Genomic DNA, 19,513 nt, shown 5'->3' with positions numbered 1-19,513 from the left:
AGTCACTTCCCATTTTAGGATCTTGGATTCCCCCTCTGTAAAATGAGAGGATTGGGCTCCGTGACATTTAAAGTTCATTCTAAGCCTGACTTCCTACTTAGATTCAAACCCAGCTTCTCTTTGCTTGTGCTTTTTATCTCCCTGCCACCAGCACCTTGTTTTTGTTTCTGTTTTGGTGATGGTGCTTTTTCTGCTTACATGTGAAACCAGTCTGTTTCTTAAGAGATGCTAAATGATCATTAGGGATCCATTCTGATTGGCTATGCAATGAACAGTCTGCCTGCCTTACTCTGAGGACTGCAGAATGCATTCAAATGGTCTTGTCCTTTCTGTCAGGAATTTAACACAATTTTGGAGCTTTCTCTTATTTTTTCCCTCCTTTTCAGAAGGCACCCTGAGGAAGGATAGGTGAGAGAGATCAAGAACCCACTAGTAATTCAGGGTTCTTACAACCCAACTGATTTTAACACTATTAGGCCTATCCCCAAATGACTCCTGAGTGAAATTAATGGAAACAGTGGGCTGAGGTCTTCCAAGGCCAAGGATCTTAACTTGGCAACTGTGAGCTTGGTTTTTGTTTTTAATATTTTGAGAACTATATTCCAATATAATTGGTTTCCTTTGTAATCTTCTGCTTTCCAGTGGGGTTTTTTTGGTGTTCCTTTGTTTTATTTGTTTGGGACTAGGCCTCACTATCTCCCTATCTCACTTGGTCCAGAAGTGCAGTAGCAATTACGGGTCCAATCCCAATGTTGATCAATGTGGAACCTTAACCTTCCCTTTTTCACCAACCTGGCCTGGTTCATCCCGCCTCTGGAAACCTGGTGGTCCTCTGTTCGCCATATTTGTGCTGAACTGAGTGTAGGCACCCAATTGGCTTTAGCCCTGCTGCACCTGAGAAGTCCTAAACTCAGTCACATCTAGTAGGGAGGGAGCATAGTAGGTAGAGCACTGGGCCTGGATTCAGGAAGACTTGAGTTAAAACACATCCTCAGAAACTTACTAGCTGCATGACCCTGGGCAAGTCACTTAACCTCTACCTGAGGCTCCTCATCTATAAAATGGGGAGATATATATACCTCTCAGGGTTGTTGTGAGAACTACATGAGCTAACATTTGAAAAGCACTTAGCACTGTGCCTGGAACATAGTAGGGACTTGGTAAATATTTTCCTTCCTTCCTTCCTTCTTCCCTCCCTCCCTTCCTCCCTTTCTCCTTCCCTCCCTTCCCTCCCCCTTCTGTCCTACCTCCCTTCCCCCTCCCTTCCCCCTCCCTTCCTTCTTTCCTTCTTTCCCTCCTTCTTCTCCCTCCCTTTTTCCCTCCCTACTTTCCTCCCTCACTCCCTCCCTTCCTTCCTTCTTTCCTTCTTGACAGAGATTACAGGTGTACAGAACCATGCTTGGCCCTATGTATGTTTCGTATACATTCAACAACATTATTCTGAGAAAAGGTCCATTGACTTCACTACACTCCCAGAGGGAAAGTAACCTTCATGCAGAGAGGGTGCAGAACTCATTCCCTAAAGCTCTTAGGTTTATTGCTCCATCACCAATCAGGACCAAACCTCTGGTTCGAGGCTGGTGCATAGAAGAAAGCCAAGAGTTTGTAGGGATTGTTGGCATGGCAACTGTTCCCCATTCTGGGATGGAGTCTTTGTTGGTAGAGACATGACTGAGGCGGGCTGGTTGGGGGCACGGGGAGGTGGCAAGAAGGAGAGTTGAATCTACCTTGCCTTGAGTCAGATTCAATCATGATGGTTCAGCATTCAGTTTTCTAGCACCCTAGAGGAGATCTAAAGGTAACCAGATGTCCTTGTGGACTGGAGGGTTAGATATAAGTCATGTTAGGGCCTCTCAGGGCTTTTTCAGGAACAAAGCCTGAAAACATGGTTCCTTTCAGGCCTACTTGATTTGAGCTGTTATAAACCCAAGTCTATGAAATTGGACCTGAAATCCCTCAGACTTTTCAAGTAAGTCAAGCAACCATTTAGTATAGCGAAAAGAACACTGGCCCTCTGGTCAAAGGATCCGGATTCAAATCTTGACTCTGATACCACCTGTATGGTCTTGACACTTAGCTTAAGATTTTTAATCTGTAAAATGAAAAAGTTGGACTCTATGGCCTCTAAGTTCTCTTCCAGACCTAGATCTATGATTGCTTGACCCTTAACAGTCAGGGACGAGGGGATGCCAGCAGCCCTTTTCATTTCTATGTTCAGCTCCAGATCCCTGAGGATGCCCAGCAAAGTGGCATCATTCAGATGCTAAGGAGGTATCCCGGTACTGCATGTTCCCCTTTTTCAATTGCTAACCTCAATTTCTCAACACATCCTTGATTGAGGGGTGTTACAGACACCCACACACATTGGTGATCCCTTTAACTGGAGAGGCATCAAACAGAAATGAAAAAGTGCTAGCTCTAAGAACCCCATTACCAAGGGGCTTCTCCAGCTATCAACAGTAATAGAGTTGACTGTTTTCAAGGGGATATTGTAAATTTCTCCCTCTCCTGTGTTTATTTGCTCTAGCTATAACAGATGCAAGGTGGTCTTGGCAAGGAGCATCATTTTCTCAAAATGAGCAAGAATTGGAAAAACACCCCATGATGCACCATGTCATTATTTAAACTTGCTGTGGCTTCATTCGTCCTTCAGTAACTGAGCCTTTCCTTACTAATAACTTTAATTATAGCAATCACTCATTCTAAAATGGCTCTGTTCTTTCTTCTTGACTTGGTATAGCCTCACAGTCTTCTTGCCATGCAGCAGGAAAATGGTGATGTGACCCCTCAGAGCTTTTTCAACACGTTGCATCCAGTTGGATAGAAAGTGGAGGCTGGGTTTTGTGGGTTCCTCTATCATTATGTCCATATGCCTCCAGTTGTTTCTGATGTAAATAAGTTGCTGAGACTCTGTTCTTTGCTAAACGTGAAGTATATTTGATGGAGGGAAAAAAGGAAGCTTCTTGTGAGGAGGAAAAACAAAATTGACTCTGGCTCATGAGTTAGAGGGTGGATTTATCCAGGACTTGAGTTGGAAAAATTAAAGCAATTAAAGAATAGTTGCCACAACGTTGACCGTGGCCACACCCTTGCTTCTCATCTCCGATCTACCTTTGAGGAATAGCAAGGGGAAAGGAAGGAGGTTGGAAAAGGATGGTGACAAGCATATGCCACACCCCCATTGTGTGACCTTGGGCAAGTCCCTTCATTTTTCTGAAGATTTTAAGTCATAGAAACAGGCATCTGTCTGCATCGGTTGACATCTGCTCAGAAATGAAAGAATGAAACAAGAGCCACAAGAAGACTAGGAATGGAGGCCACAGGGTGCAATGGGAAGAGCATTGGCTCTTGAGTCGGTGGAGCTGAGTTCAATCTTGACTCTGGTGCTCTCTCCCCATATGACCTTCAATAAATCACTTATCCTCTCTGGGCCTCAGTTTCATTATTATGAGGTTCCTTCCAGCTTTACATCTAGGACCCTATGATACTCTGTATTCCTGCCTTTTCATTCCTCATACTTCACTCCCAACCCCTCAAGTATTGCAGATTTTCTCCCTGTCACCTCCAGTCTCTCACTTATCTTCATTCTTTGCTTGTCTACTGGCTCCTTCCCTACTGCTTACACACATGCTTATATCTCCCCCATCCTCAAAAAGCCCTCACTTGATCCATCTATCACCACTAGCTATTTTTCAATGTCTTGCCCCTCTTTTGTGATTAAACACTTCAAGAAGGCAATCTAAAGGAAAAATGCCTCCACTTCTTTCCTCTACAGTCTGGCTTCTAACCTCATCATCCAACTGAAAATGCTTCCTCCAAAGTTACCAAGAATCTCTTTATTGCCAATCCCAGTAGTCGTTTCTCAGTCCTGTCGATCCCTCTGCAGCCTTTGATGCTGTCAATCACTCTTTTCTTCTTGATACTTTCTTCACTAGAGTTTTTTCTTTTCTTTTTTGGACACTGCTCTATTCTAGTCCTCTTCCTATCTGTCTGACCACTTCTCAGTTTCCTTTGCTGAATCTTCAGCCAGGTCATGCCTGCTAACCATGAGTGTCCCATGTTAGGCCTCCAGCAACTGTCTGGGGTGTTGAAATTCCCCAAACAGTGCCATAGCATTCCTCTATGCCACATTGGTGATCTGTTTTCCAAACTCATCTATTTTCTCCTTCTTCCTTCAACATTCCTCATCCATGACTGGAGATGACCTTGACAGGAATAGGAAAGTTAGGAGAGGGGAAGGTTTTGAGGAAAAGAGAGTGAGTTCTATTTTAGACAGTGCTCTATTCTGGGCACTTGTCTCTCTCTATACTATCTCAGTTAGTGATCTCATCAGCTCACATGGATTCAATGATCATCTCTTTTTTATATTTTTAAATTTCTTTATGTGATTTTTTGTAATTTTAAAAAATTTATTTATTTTTAGTTTTCAACATTTACTTCTATAAGATTTTGAGTTCTAAATTTTCTTCTCCTTCCTCTCCTCTGCCATCCTCAAGACAGCATGCAATATGATATAGGCTATACATGTACAATCATATTAAAGACATTTCCACATTGGTCATGTTGTAAAGAATTGGAACCCAAAGGAAAAACCATGAGAAAGAAGAAACAAAAAAGAAGAAAAATGGTAGGCCACATTCTGTACTTTCTCTGGATATGGATAGAATTTTCTGTCATGATTCTTTTGGAATTGTCTTAGATCTTTGCATTGCTGAGAAGAGCTCAGTCTGTCAGAGTTGGTCATAGCACAATGTTACTGTTGCTATGTACAATGTTCTCCTGGTTCTGCTCACTTCACTCAGCATCAGTTCATGTAAGCCTTTCCAGGTTTTTTCTGAAAACTGCTAACTCATCAGTTCTTGTGGAACAACAGTACTCCATTCCATTCGTATACAACAACTTGTTCAGCCATCCCCTGATTGATGGGCATCCCCTCAATTTCCAATTCTTGGTTACCACAAAAAGAGCTACTATAAATATTTTTGTACATGTGGGTCCTTTTCCCATTTTTATGATCTCTTTGGGATACAGACCTAGGAGTGGTATTGCTGGGTCAAAGGGTATGCACAATTTTATAGCCCTTTGGGCATAGTTCTAAATTGCTCTCCAGAATGGTTGGATCAGTTCACAATTCCACCAACAATGCATTAGTGTTCCAGTTTTCCCACATCTTCTACAATATTTATCTCAATAATTATCTCTATGATAATGATTATCAAATCTATTTTTTCTATCCCTAACCTTTCTGCTGACCTCTGGGCTGACATCTTTAAAGTGGATATCTCATAGACCTCTTAAGCTCAGCATGTTTAAAATGGAACTCACTCTCTTTTCCCCAAAACCTTTCCTTCTTCCTAACTTTCCTGCTCCTATCAAGGGCATCACCATCCGCCAGTCATAGATGAGGAACACTGAAGGAAGAAGGAGAAAACGGAGGAGTTTGGAAGAGATATCACCAACATGGCACAGAGGAATTACGTAGCATTGTTGGGGGAATTTCAACATTCCAGACATCTGCTGGATTCCTAACTCTGCCAAAAGTCGAGCACTAGCTTAATAATCATTTGAATCTTTAAAAGGCAGAGGACACAATTTGGGGAAGTGATATTCTGAATTTTATAGTAACCAATAAGGAATAAACCAAGTACAGTAGAAATGATGGGAGCCTCGGGTTAAAAGTGACCACTTGGTCTTAAAGTTCATGATAGAGGCATAGTCTTCTATGTATTCAGTATTTGAGAAAAACAGATTCCAAGTAGTTCAGAGAAAGAATATATAGGATCCCATGCCCTAAAACTTGGCAGATGAAGTTATCCCCAGAGCTATGGGAAAGTCTAAAGAATGAAATTCTGTACACTCAAACATAAATGATTCTGAGGATGAGGAAAAGGAGGAGATGTCCAAAGAGATTGATGTGAATGCATGGGGAATTCATCGATCTACTTAGATTTTAAAAAGACATGAACAGAGGATGGAAGCAAGGGTAAGGTACTGAGGATGAATACCAAAAAGAGTGTCATGCTGTGATAACAATACTGTCTAGAATGCTAAAGCTCAAAATTACCTGAAGCTGGTGATGAATGCTAAAGACAATCAAATATATTTTTCTTTTTTAGCAATATTGGAAACAAGAGGAAGATCAAAGAAAAGGTGAGACCTTGGGTCAGTAGAGATAGGATGATAATAATTGATGACAGAGAGGAGGCCACGTAACTCACTTCTCAGAAGAGAGTACAGAACGGTAGATCCTGAGTGCTGGAATCATTTTATTTCTGAATCTATCAGAAGTGTCTAACACATTGCCTGGCACATAGTAGGCACTTAATAAATGATTAATAAATTGATTATTTTTCTTCTGGGCTCTGTACCAAAGGGAATGAACATTTGATTAGGAAGAATAGGATAAATTATTTAACAGGAGGTCAAAACTTCAAAGAAACCATGAGTTGGTAAGAGAGCGTCTCATTGGGCTCTGTTACTGTGAGTTAAGTGATCTAGCCCAGCTGAACTGAATCTCAGAGCCCTGAAAGAATGCACAGGTATGATTGCTGAGCTTTGGTCAGCAGTCTCTGAAAAAATCACCAAAGAATGGGAAAAGTGCCTCAGGACTGGGCATGGATGGACCAATATTCCAATTTTCCAAAGAGGGTGGAGTTTCTACACTATAGGTTAGTGAACTTTCTGATCGTGTTAGTAAAGGGTATGGTTTGTGAACATTTGGAGAGGAAAATAATGGTCACATTAGTCACTAAGGCTTCATCAAGAAAAAGCCATGCCAGACCAACCTTATTTCCTTTTTGGCTAGGATTTTAATAACTAGCATTTAAATAGTGCTTTAGAAATATTATCTTAATTCATCTTCATGACAGCCCTAGGAGGTAGATGCTATTAAGTGTCTGAGGCTGTATTTGAACTTGAGGCTTCCAATCAGGAACAGCTCCAGAGCTCTAACCACTGAATTACCTAGCTGCCTCAGTAGATTTAATAGACTGGGAGATTAAGAATATATATATATATATATATATATATATATATATGTATATATATATGTATATATATATATATATGTATATATATATAGGTGTATATATAAAGGTGTGTATATAGGTATATATGTGTGTATATATAGGTGTATATATATATACGTGTGTGTGTGTGTGTGTGTGTGTGTGTGTGTATATACCTAGTGTACTTGGACTCCAAAAAGCATTTAATGGGTGGGGGAGGGGAGGAGTTATTGATGGATTGATGTCAATCTGGTATCATGAAACAGGCATCTACTAAACTCCTACTGTGCAAGGCACTGATGGCGACTTAGAGGGAGACATCTGGAGTGCCCCAGATATCTGTGTTTGGACCTGAAGTTCCAGGAGTCTGACTAGTCAGAGACTAGGTTCACCTTTCACTCAGAATAGGAACCAAATCACTGTCGAAACTCCCTACCCTATCCACCATTCCCTTATGAAAGGCAGCTAGATAATACAGTACATAGAGTCCTGGGCTGAGAGTCAGGAAGACCTGAGTTCAAATCCAACCTCAGATATTTACTAATTACACGACTCTAGACAAATAACTTACCCATCTACCTCAGTAACCTCAGCTGTAAAACAGGGACGATAAAAGTACTTCCAACCCAGGATTGTGGTAAGGATCAAATGAGAGAATATTTGTAAAGTGTTTAGCATTGTACCTGAAAGATTCTATAGTGGTATAACAACACATGAAGATCATAAAAGATAATAGATTTAGTGCTGAGAAGGACCTTACAAACTACCTAGTCCAAACCCCCCACCCCTTTCACAAATGAGGAAAATGAGGCACAGAGCAGCTAATTCAAGGTGATCCAGGTGGCAGATTCATCTAAGGTTATCCAGGTAGCAAGTTGGTAGCTAGGTGGCACCATGGATGGAGTGCTGGGCCTGGAGTCAGAAAGATGCTGAGGAATATCCCAAGTTCACATCATTGGCTCTGAGACTTACTAGCTGTATGACCCTGGATAAATCACGTATCCCTGTTTGCCTCAGTTTCCTCATCTATAAAATGGGCCTGAGAAGGAAATGGCAAACATTTCTGCCAAGAAAACCCCAAATGGGGTCTTCAAAGAGTCGGGCACAACTGAAAGTGACCAAACATGTTAGATAGTCAGGATTTGAACCTAGACTTCTAAAGCCAAATCCAGCACTCTTCCCTGGCAAATTAGAAATAAGTCCAGTTCGATTGAAAAATACAGAGCAAAAGCAGAAGCAGGGCTCTGTCCCTTTCTTAGTTACACAACATGTTTCATGGTCCTGAAGGTGAAGGAAACAATGGGGCTGATTGTGGTTCTTCTTTGTATTGATATGCAGACCTCACATCAAAAGGCAAATGTTTCAGCTTAAAAGGTTGAACATGATCACAATTTAAAAAATTAATTGCAGCTGGCTAAATTTAGAGTATGAAGAAAGATTGAATACGAAAATATTCTCTGGACTCACAGCATGTCAGAACTAGATTAATCTTTAAATCCTTACTTCTCAATTCAGCTTTGGAACCATTCCCCGGGGCTGAGCTGTCCTGACTGGGGAAGGAGGGCAACCTCCTGTAACCTACCCTACCTAGCAGACCCCAGAGCGTGGCTCATATTCCTCTGTCTACCCCGGACATCTTAATATGTGCCCTTCCTGAATGAAATCTCCCCCCTCCACCGCCCAAATGTTTTTCTCACCCTCTGCTCTGAAAATAACAACGGAATCACTCTTTTTTTCTGGTTCCCCATACCTGAGTGCCTTATCTGGTCCACCATTCCCTTATATAAGGCAGCTAGATGATACAGCAAGTAAACTCCTGAATCAGGAGTCAAGAAGATCTGAGTTCAAATCCAGCCTCAGAGACTAACAGTGTGACTCTTTGCTTTCGTCTGCCTCGGTTTTCATAATTATAAAATGAGTACAATAAAAATGCCTACAACCCAGGGTTATTGTGAGGATCAAATAAGATAATATTTCTAAAGTGCTTAACATGGTGCCTGAAACAGAGTAGGCACTTAATAAATCCTAATTTTTTTCCTTCTCCTCCCATTCTTTCCATCCCATCAACCTCCCCTCTCCTTCCTTCCCTCTTTCCTTCCTTCCTTCTTCCCTTTCTTCCTTCCTCCCTTTCTTCCTTCCTCCCTTCCTCCTTCCTTCCCTTCCTCCCTTTCTCCTTCCCTCCCTTCCTTCCTCCTTTCCTTCTTTCCTTCCTCCCTCCTCTCCTTCCTTCCTTCTTTCCTTCCTCCCTCCTCTCCTTCCTTCCTTCCTCTCTCCCTCCCTTCCTTCCTCTTCTGTCTTTCCTTCCTTCCTTCCTCCCTTCCTATAGTTGGTTACTTTAAGTTTTGCCCTTATGGACATGTTCTCAGTATTTGCACAATAAATATTAGTATTTTCTGTCCTTTTCTGACTCTTAGAATCATATGATCATAAATTTAAGACCAGAAGAGACCCTAGATGTCATTGAGTCCAAACTCCTCTTTTTATTTACGAAGAAAACAAGGATCTTCGAAGTTAAGACTTAGGTCCATCAGGGTGTGCTAGAGCCAGCTCCTATCAGTTTGGCTAATGAAAGCCAATTGTTAAATTTTCAGTTCGAGCATTCATACCTTAGAAATCAGCAAATTCTAAAAATTAGGGCTTAATTTATTGTTTTATTGATTATTAACACTTAAACTGATGAAGAAAATGTTTTATAATGCAGTTTAAACTTAAAAGTGTTTTGTGTGTTTTCAGAGAGCCAGTTGTTAAACATTTGCCAGCATGTCCCTTGCCCAAAATCTCGTAGGTAATAAGTGGCAGAGCTGAAATCCCAATCCTCTGACTCCAAATCCATCACTTATTTCCCTCTTCTGCACAATCTCCCTCAATGTCTATGGGTCTTCAACTCCTTTTTTTGCCTCAGTGAATGCTGAACAAGAACCACATAGGGATAACGGCTAAATAAATCACAGAAAATCTTGACCTTTAGATGTCGAATGATGTAAGAAACAAAGTACAGAACCTTCATAGACAGTTTCTCTTCAAACTCAATATAATCCAATTAACAATATTTATTAGGTGTTTAATATGTTTAACAAGCTTGTCCCCCATTTGTAGCATGGAATATTTCTGTGTGGCTCAAAGAGAGATTTTCTAAATTTTTTATTTAAAAATGCTTTATTGACACTTTTTAACAAACAACACAGTAATTCCTGACAGGGGCAGCTAGATGGCTCAGTGGATAGAGCACTGGGCCTCAAGTCAGAAAGACCTGAACTCAAATTCTGCTTCAGACATTTACTAGATGTGTGACCTTGGGCAAGTCACTTAACTTCTGTTTGCCATAATCTACTGGAGAAAGAAATAGCAAATGGCACCAGTATCTTTGCTGGGAAAACCCCAATGGACACTATAGTCCATAGGGTCATGAAGAGTCTTACATGACTGAATGGTTGAATAACAACAATTCCTGACATGCTCCACCTGTCATTATTAAACTCTCTCTGTTCACTAAGAAAGTCCAATAAGCAAAACCGAAAGGTGAAACAAACACATTTCAAGAAGTGATCAGGCCTCCCATGCTCACTTCTCTCCAGGAACTGATCCTGAACTTTTCTACCTTGCCGAATGAAAACCGTTTCCCACACTCCTCCAGCCCCCTCTTTTCAGTTCCCTTTTAAGTATTTTTCTCTCCTATTAGAACAAAAATTCTTGAGAGTAGAGATGATTCTTCTTCTTCTTGTATTTGTATTCCTAGCACTTGTGTGCCTCACACATATGGTAAATGACTAATACATACTTTATCTATCTAGAAAATCTTTAGGTGGGAGAAAGCACTCTCAGCTGAGATCAGGAAAAGTTTCATTCAAAGAATTGAGTCTTGAGGGGAGGGAAGGAAGGATGAAGGAAGAATTTTAATAGATGTGAATAAAGGGGAAGTACACTTCAGGCATGAGAGATAGATAGTCTGAGCAAATGTTTGGAGGTGGGAGATAACAGAGAAATCAGGGAATGATTAATAGTCTACTTTGGATTAGAGGAAAGCATGTGCCAGGGTGTCATGTGAAATAAGGTTGGAAAGGGAAGCAGAAACAAGATGGTGGAGGGCTTTAAACTCCAGACTAAGGAGTTTGTATAAGGAGCCACTAAAGAGGTTTAAGCAGGAGAAAGACATACTTCCATGGAAGTGGTTCATCAAGGAAGAGGATATAGAGAAAAATGAGACTGTAGAAGAGGGCTCAGGATACAGTATTGGTGAGCATCCACACGTAGGGGTAGAGGGCAACCGTTGAATTGAATGACAACCATCTTCCTGGTTTCATCCAGAAAGTGTTATTTTTCTTCCTTTTTATCTATAGCTATAGAATGTAATAGTTTAACAAGCAAATCCATATGCAGCACACCTTTTTGAAGAAAAAGCTTCCCAGAAGGATGGGAGCCTATGTGTGCCTATCACACAGTCTGCCTTTGTCATTCAAATGTCACCACTTTGACTCAGCTCTGTCTACCTTCCCCCACCACTTACTATGAACCATACATTCCCATAGATGTATGGTAGCTAGATTCCTCACCCCAAAATGGGGAAATGTGATCAAGAACCCCCTTCTCTATTCTCTAGATGGTTGAAGAATGGGCAGAGACTCTTCAACTAGATAACAGTCCGCTTATCAGCCAGGGAGTGTTCAGGAAACAGACCAAAGAGCAGGAAAATGGATCTTTTTTGTCATGAGTCTTCTGTCAGTTGCCTAGAATTTGCCATTTTGGGTATTTTTTGAGGAAGGGTAAGGAGAGGAAAATGGAAAGAATGAACAGCCAGTTACTTGGGTCATCTTAATGGTAGAATATGGGTTAAACTAAATAAAACTGAAGGCAGAATAATTCAATAGATAGTCATGAACTATTATGCAAAATGGTAACCTCAGGTTAGAATAGAGCTTCTTATCCTGGGGTCTTCAGACTCCCAAGGAGTTAATGGATAGATTTCAGGGGTTCCATGGACTTGAATGGGGGAAAAAATTACACTTTCCACCAAGCTCTAAGATTTAACATTTCCATTAATTATGATGAAAAAAACCCACATTATTGTGAAAGATCACACGCTTTATCAGAATACTAAAGGAATCTATGACCAAAAAAAGAAAAAGGTTTGAATCCTTGAGTGAGAACATAGCATTACAAGCCATCTTGTGTGACCAGAGGTGCATCATCGAGAAAACAATGGAAAGATTAGATTTGGCTATTAGAGGATTTGTTTTTGGATGAAACATCAGAGTCCCTGGTTTTGGATCCTGACTTTGTCACATGCTGGCTTACTGACATTGGTTAAGTCACTAAATCTCTCATGGCCTCAGTTTCTTGAGGTATAAAATGAGGGAATAGATTGGATGATTCTCTAAAGTCCCTACTTACGTAAATCCTACCATAATTTTAATGTATCCCAAATGTTACTTGAGCTTTCTTTCTGTGGATACCACCATTCCAAATTTATTTTCTCAGTTGTTTACTAAATGTGATAAAATTTCATGCCATGAATTACAAAGATTAACATATCACCTACTATAAGACCCTAGGTTTTTTTAATTATTGTTATTTTCACACACTATTCATCCCACAGCACATGGCTTAGTAGAAAGTCTATGAGTCCCTAATGATTTCTTAATGATTTGCAAATGAAAAAGTGACCATTCTAAGTAAGAAATATAGTCTTCCTTGCTTGCAGTTTGATTTTAAAATGCTTTTATTTTTTTTTAAAAAATAATATTTTCCCAATTCCATGTAAAGATAGTTTTTAACATTTAAAATGCTTCTGAAGGGAAGCCTGGAATAATGGATAGGATAATAGACTTGGAGGCAGGAGGCCTGAATTTGAGTCCTGGCTCTACAGCCAGATTTGGCAAACCACTCAACCCCTCTGGGCCTCAGTTTCCTCATTTATAAGGGAGGTGAGTTGGATTAAATAGATAACCTATAAGAAAGATCTCATCCAGTTCTAAGTCAATGATTCTATGAGAGACAGGAGTGACAACATTTAGGCACTGTCTGTTGTCCCAAAATAGCAAATGGGAGCTACTATCTGGACTGAGGGCTATGAATATTCATGTTCCGTTCTCAGACACAGCAGCCTTAGGCAGATTAACAGAATGGGAACTCACTTTTCTAAGTCTGATCTGGAAGTCGTATCTATAAAGACATATTAATTAAGACAGCTAGGAGATGCAGTGGATGGAATCCTGGGCCTGGATTCAGAAAAACCTGAGTTCAAATCCAGCTTCAGATACTTCTTTGCTGAGTGACCCTGGGCAAGTCACTTAACTGCTATTTGCCTCAGTTTCCCCATCTGTAAAAAAGATCATAATAGTAACACCTTCCTCTCAGAGTTGTTGTGAATATTAAATGGGATAATTTTTGTAAAGTACTTGGCAAACCTTAAAGTGCTATCTAAATGTTAATTATCATCGTCATCGTCATCTCACATCAATGAGATCAAAGCCTTATAGGTTATCTTGTCTGGTTGTGTTTCTAACACCAACCAGGAAGGTTTCTCAGTAATGACTCTGGGTGTTGATAGCATAATGAGCTCTCATTGTAACACTGCTTCAAAGGAGTCCTAACCTCACACCATCTGGGGACCATCCGTTTCTTTTCTTATGCTGTGAATATGTATGGATTCACTTGGTGTCATGGGAGTGCAGGCTTCCCTTGTATGGTTCACTTTTTGTTTTTGTATTGGGCTGGGAAAAGCCAGAATATATTTCTGAAAATTTCAAATTATTGAAGGGAAAAGGCCCATGATCACTGTGTGTTAGGAAAGCAATTTGACCAATGTATGTCTGGGCTATAGAGCATGTAGAAGGGACTAATGTGCTAAAAGTCTGGATAGATGAGGAGAGTGCCAGATTGTGGGGAGCTTAAATGTCAAATAGAGGACTTTATATTTGATCATAGAAGTAACAGGAAGCAAATGGAGCTTAATGAGTATGTGTGTGGGGAGAAGGTGACTTGGTCAAACCAATGCTTTAGGAAAAATCACTTTATGGAGGATGGATTGGAGTGGGGAATGACTGGAAGCAAAGAAACCAATTAAAAGGCTATTGTAAAAGTCTGAATGAGAGGGGATGAGGGGATAAGGGACTGGAATAAGGTGGTAGCCTTGTGAATCAAGAGAAGGGGATATATGTGAGAGATGGAGGAAAAGAAGTGATAATAGTTGGCAAGTGATTGGATACGTGGAGTGAATGAGAGCAAATGAGGATGATAACAAAGTTAAGGCAAATGTGGGTAGAATGGAAGGAGACAGGTAAGGGTCCCCGCCATCTCTCAGGGTACTGGGGTAGAAGGAGACTGAATGATGGTGCCCTGTAGGCTCATAGGATTTGGAGCCCAAAAGGGCCTTAGATCATCTTAGGCCACCTCTTCCATTTTATAGCTGAGGAAATGGAGGTGAAATAAGAGGTGAAGTAATTAACCCAAGGTCATCTGTATAGTAAGTGGCAGAGATATGAGATTTGAACCCAGGTTACCTGACTCGAAATCTCGTGTTCTTTCCAATCCACACCACTGGGTGATAGAGCTAGGAATAAAAAGTGGGCATCATAAAGGGGCAGATTTCAGTTTAATCTAAAGGAAAAATTCACAATAATTAGAATTGTCCCAAAGTGCAATGATCCGCCCCATGAGATAGTGGATTTCCCATCAGGGCAGGTCTAAAAATGGAGGCTGGATGAGCACTTGGGGAGGTTATAGAAGGTTTTTCCATTCAAGGTCAACTTGGATTAGCTGACCTCTGAGGTGCCTGTCCACTCTGAGAATCTGTGGTTATGTTAGGTCATAGATTTAGAGCTCAAAGGAATCTTGGCCAGTAGGTCCAATCTCCTTGTTTTACAAATGAGGAAGCTGGGACCCACTAGGTGCAGTGCTTTGTGTAGGGCCACCCAGGTAGTAAGTCAAAGAGTTGGGATTCAAACCCAGATCCTCTTATTCTGAAAAGAGATATTCTTTGTACTGTATCAACTACTTCTCACATCCGAACCAGAAATTGGTAGAGGCATACATAGAAGTCCAAAGCATCAGGAAGTCTGAATAAGGGGTCAGAGAATTGAAGGCATTTGGGCATAGCCTGGAAGCTGTTGTCAGGAAAACTTGGCCACGGCTTAGGCCAGGTAAACAGAGAACAGGAGGACTACGTAACTGAGGGAACACTGTAAGTGTTTTGGGGCAATGGCTGGCTTGCTGGTGTGCTCCCTATAATTCTTTTATCCCTCCTAGGTTGTCCCAAAAGTGCACTCACTCAACTGGGACCCTGACAAAGTAAAACGATCAGAAGCATATGACCACTGATGATATGGGGAATCGCCAGGTGGGTGATGGTCTCTGCTCTCTGCTGCCCCCAGGGGAAATAGCAGGCATTGCTAGAGCTCATGCTAGAGCATGAGATAGTCCAGGTTGGTTACTATCTTTGTTCTACCAGTTCTTTTAAATTTCTTGGAAAGCTTTATGAATTTGCTTTAAAAAAAAAAAACATTGACCACTATTGAAAAAGAGAAACAGATGGTCCATAAACAAGCCGTTTGTTCTTGCTTTACACCTACATAGTAAATAATCACTGCCACTTCTGCAACAGAGTGGGACGGGAAGCCGTGAGTGTTCCATGAGGCTACTGCCTTTCATTCAGTCTGCGTGTCATCCCTGGTGACAGGCCATGAGATGTGATGCCAGATGGTAGAAGGAACGTACCACGCCATGGAAAGGTGGGAGTACAGATGTGTGGTTTCAGATGGGGGGAGGGGAGCAGGAGGAAGGGAGTGAAGAGGACCAGAGAATTTTGGGAAATTTTTCAGAAGGAAAAAGCTTCAGCTGATGTTTGTCTTCTCTCAATAAAATGGTTGATGGATATTCCAAATAGGGCATTTCTGAATCCATTTTTGTTCAGTGGAAAAAGTGAGTGGGGAGGGGGGAATGGGCTTATTCTAATGACTTCATCTACTGTGGGATTTGTAATGATGAATTAATGTACAATTTATTTGAAATTGCCCTAGGGTTTACGAAAGTAAACTCTCCCCCTTTGGATTTTGGGTAAAGTAGGACCACATCCAGGCAAATTGCCGGGATGCTATGGAGAGTTTCTGGGAGGTGGGAATTCCCAGGGAGAGAGGCATAGACATTTCAGAGACAGTTTGAGGCATAGCATGAGAAAAAAAATTAATGTAAGTCTAATTAGGACTCATTATTCTCCCTTCTTCCATACTCACCCTTCTTGCAAACTTCCGTCTCTTTTGAGGACACACTATTCTTCCAGTAATGCAGGGTTCCAACCTCAGGTTCATCCTTGACAATTTTTTTTTAAAATTGAAGTTAACATTTTATGATCTATATATACATTTTTATTTTTAAGAATATCCTTGCTTATTCTCTCTCCTTCAGTTTCCATTTCTAACCCTCCAACATCTCTCACATCTGTCCCCTTCTCTCTACTCATATCGCCACTACCCTCGATAAGTTCTTCATCACCTTATGCCTGGAATATTGTGGTCACCTCCTAATTGAGCTCCCAACTTCCTATCTCTCCTCTCTCCAATCCATCCTCCACATAGCCACAGATATAATCTTCCTAAAGCACAAGCCTGGCCATTTTACTACCCTGCCCATGAAACATCATTAGCTCTGTATTACTTCTAGGATAAAATGCAAACTCTTCAGCTTGACATTTAAAGCCTTTTACAAGCTGGGTCCGGCCTAGCTCTCCAGGCTTATTGCACACCACTCCCTTTCATCACTATAAGTTTCAGTCAAATTAGAGTAATTGTTTTTTTTGCCATACTTGGTGCTGTCTCTCTACCCTGTGTTTTTGCACGGGTTGGTCCCTATGCCTGGATTGAACTCCCCCCAACCCCTGAGTTCTGCTGCTCAGAATCCATAGGTTTTTTTTGGGGGGGGGGTGTTGTGCCATCTCCTACTGGAAACCTTTTCTGATCCCTTCACTTGCTCTCTCCTTTCTCAAGTCATCCCAAATATACTCTGGTTTATGCATCATAACCCCACAACAAAATGTAAGTTCTTTGAGGTCAAGGACTGTTTTTCATTGTGTCTTTTTATTCCCAAGTCCTAGCACAGTGTCTTACATATAATAGGCAGTTAATCAATACTTGTTGAGTTGGACTAGAAAAACTTCAGAGTTGGAATAGACTCTCCAACGAGGGGGGTGAGTTTCCTGTCACTGAAGGTCTTTAAGCAAAGATTGGACAACCACTTGTTATAGGTGTTGCAGAGGAGATTTCTTGTTTAGATAAAGATTAGACTAAAATGTCCTTCAGGTCCCTCCCCACACAAAGGTTGTGTGATTCTTTGATTGAGGTTGTACTGGGAGGTCTTTTGTATGAGGCATCCAAAGAAGGAAATGCCTGTTTTTTAACCATCTTGTGTGGATGTCTAACATGAAGCAAGAGGAAGCCAAGAGCTCCTTCATCCATCCATGCCACATCACTGTTGGTGTGTGGCGCTGTCCTGGAGTCACAGGAGAGCGAGCTGGTGACAGGAGAGAAGGATTCTCAAGTACTTGCCAAGATTCTGGCTCTGCTCCATACGGTTCTTTTGACATTTAGTCTCTCCAAACCTCTTTTCCCATGCTTTTTAAAAGCAATTCCTCTGAAAAAGATCTGAGGATTTTACAAGGCTGCAAGCTCCATCAATCTATAATGTGATATAATAGTCAATTAAGCTAATCTTAGATTTCATTAAAGGAAGTGCAGTATCCAGGACTGGTAGATAGTAGTCCCTCTGTCCTCTGTTATGGTCCAAGTTCGTTAGATGGAGTGTTCAATTCTGGAGGCTACATTTTAGGACCAATGTTGATAAGGTGCAGAAGGTCCACAGGAAGGCATCTAGGACAGTGAAGGGTCTCAGGTTCATGTCCTGTGAGGTTCGCTTGAAGGAACTGGGTCTGCGGGCATGTTAGCTGTCTTCAAGTATTTGAAGGGCTTTTGTTTGAAAGAGAGAATTGACTTGACCTGCTTGGCCCTAGAGGAAAGATCCAGGGGCAATAATCGACCTTGCAAAGAGGCAAATTCTCAGGCCCAGCCCCCGGCTCTTGGCTCTGGTTAGTGACTCAGCCCCGGACCTGCAATGTCTAGCCCATTGATTGTCCAGGGCACAAAGGCTGACTTGGCTGGCTACGGCTTCCATTTCTCATTGTAGCTCCTGGCTTTAAAAATCCACCTGGACACAGCAGAGACACAGATAGATAGATAAACCTGGCTCAGACCCATGATTAATGATGAAACCCTGAACGTTTCCTGATTTATGTGGCCCTCATTACTTTTATTAACTGTGGCATTTTATTAGACCTCATCCGCTCTCATTCCTATCATCTCCAGAAAGTCCATAACAAAAAGGGGACTTTCCCTCTTCTTTCCTCCCCTCCTTACAGCTCTGCTGCAGTATACTTTTCATGCCAGCCTCATGGGCTTATCTGGCTAGGGGGCCACTGAATGAAACTAGAAAAAGGAAAGAAGAAAGCAGCAACATCTTACTCTAGTATAGTGCTTAGGAATCTTCACATATCGTATGTTACTATGTCTCCACAACCCTGTGAATTGGGACAGATAAGAGGAATTATTCCTATTTGAACAATGAGGCAAATCTAAGTGATCTGAACAAGGCAATACAGCTAGCTAGCAGAAGTAGGACACAAACTCACTCTTCTGACGCCAAATTCAAAATTTTCCCCACTACACCACATCCCAGAGAGAGGTTTCTATTTCTTTTTTTTTTTTTTTTTTTTGCTTTTTGGCAGGGCAGTCGGGGTTAAGTGACTTGCCCAAGGTCACACAGCTACTACATGTGTCAAGTGTCTGAGGCCGGATTTGAACTCAGGTCCTCCTGACTCCAGGGCCGGTGCTCTACTCACTGCCCCACCTAGCTGCCCCGGGTTCCTATTTCTTTACCCCTGAATATAAGAAAGTACAAAAATAGGGCTTGGAGGGACCCCATAGATCATCTAATCCTCATATTTCAGCGGATCTCATATTATAGATAAGAAAACTGAGTGAATGGATGAAAGTAGACTTCTCCATTTTTTGAAAGGCCAGATTAACTGGGTTTTTTTTTGTTTTTGTTTTTGTTTTTAGCACCTCCTATGTGCTAGGCACTGTCGTAAACATTTTTTATAATATTATTCTGAACTTAAGAAATAAAACAAGTATTTCCATAGCATAGTAGAATAGAAAAAAGGCGATCGTACATGAAACTCCAAAACTATTATGTACAACTTGCTATTCATTTAAAATATATGTTAAAGTTATCATGTAACTTCCTTTTTCCCTTTTCTTTCTTCCCTTTCCACCTCCCTGCCCTAGAGATGGCTATCATTAGACACAAATATATATGTATATGCAAAATTATTCTGTACATACTTCTGTTATCCATTCTATCTCTGGGGGCAGATAGCATCTTCCTTCATAGGTTCTTTGTAGTTAATTTAGGTGTTTATAAAAGTCAAAATGACAGTCACTCTAAGTTCTTAAAACAGTATT

General features: G+C 41.1%; 1 protein-coding gene and 1 pseudogene across 1 annotated transcript in view; one reads left to right on the top strand and one right to left on the bottom strand.

Moving 5' to 3' along the window:
• Positions 1 to 843, bottom strand: part of LOC118841221 — a 102,783-nt pseudogene extending 101,940 nt beyond the window's left edge.
• Positions 1 to 19,513, top strand: part of ALK (ALK receptor tyrosine kinase) — a 1,045,272-nt gene that overhangs the window by 203,782 nt on the left and 821,977 nt on the right. The window lies entirely within an intron of this gene.

The sequence above is a fragment of the Trichosurus vulpecula genome, chromosome 3 (genome assembly GCF_011100635.1).
Source record: "Trichosurus vulpecula isolate mTriVul1 chromosome 3, mTriVul1.pri, whole genome shotgun sequence".
Taxonomy (NCBI): domain Eukaryota; kingdom Metazoa; phylum Chordata; class Mammalia; order Diprotodontia; family Phalangeridae; genus Trichosurus; species Trichosurus vulpecula.
This window is presented reverse-complemented; position numbering and strand designations above follow the sequence as displayed.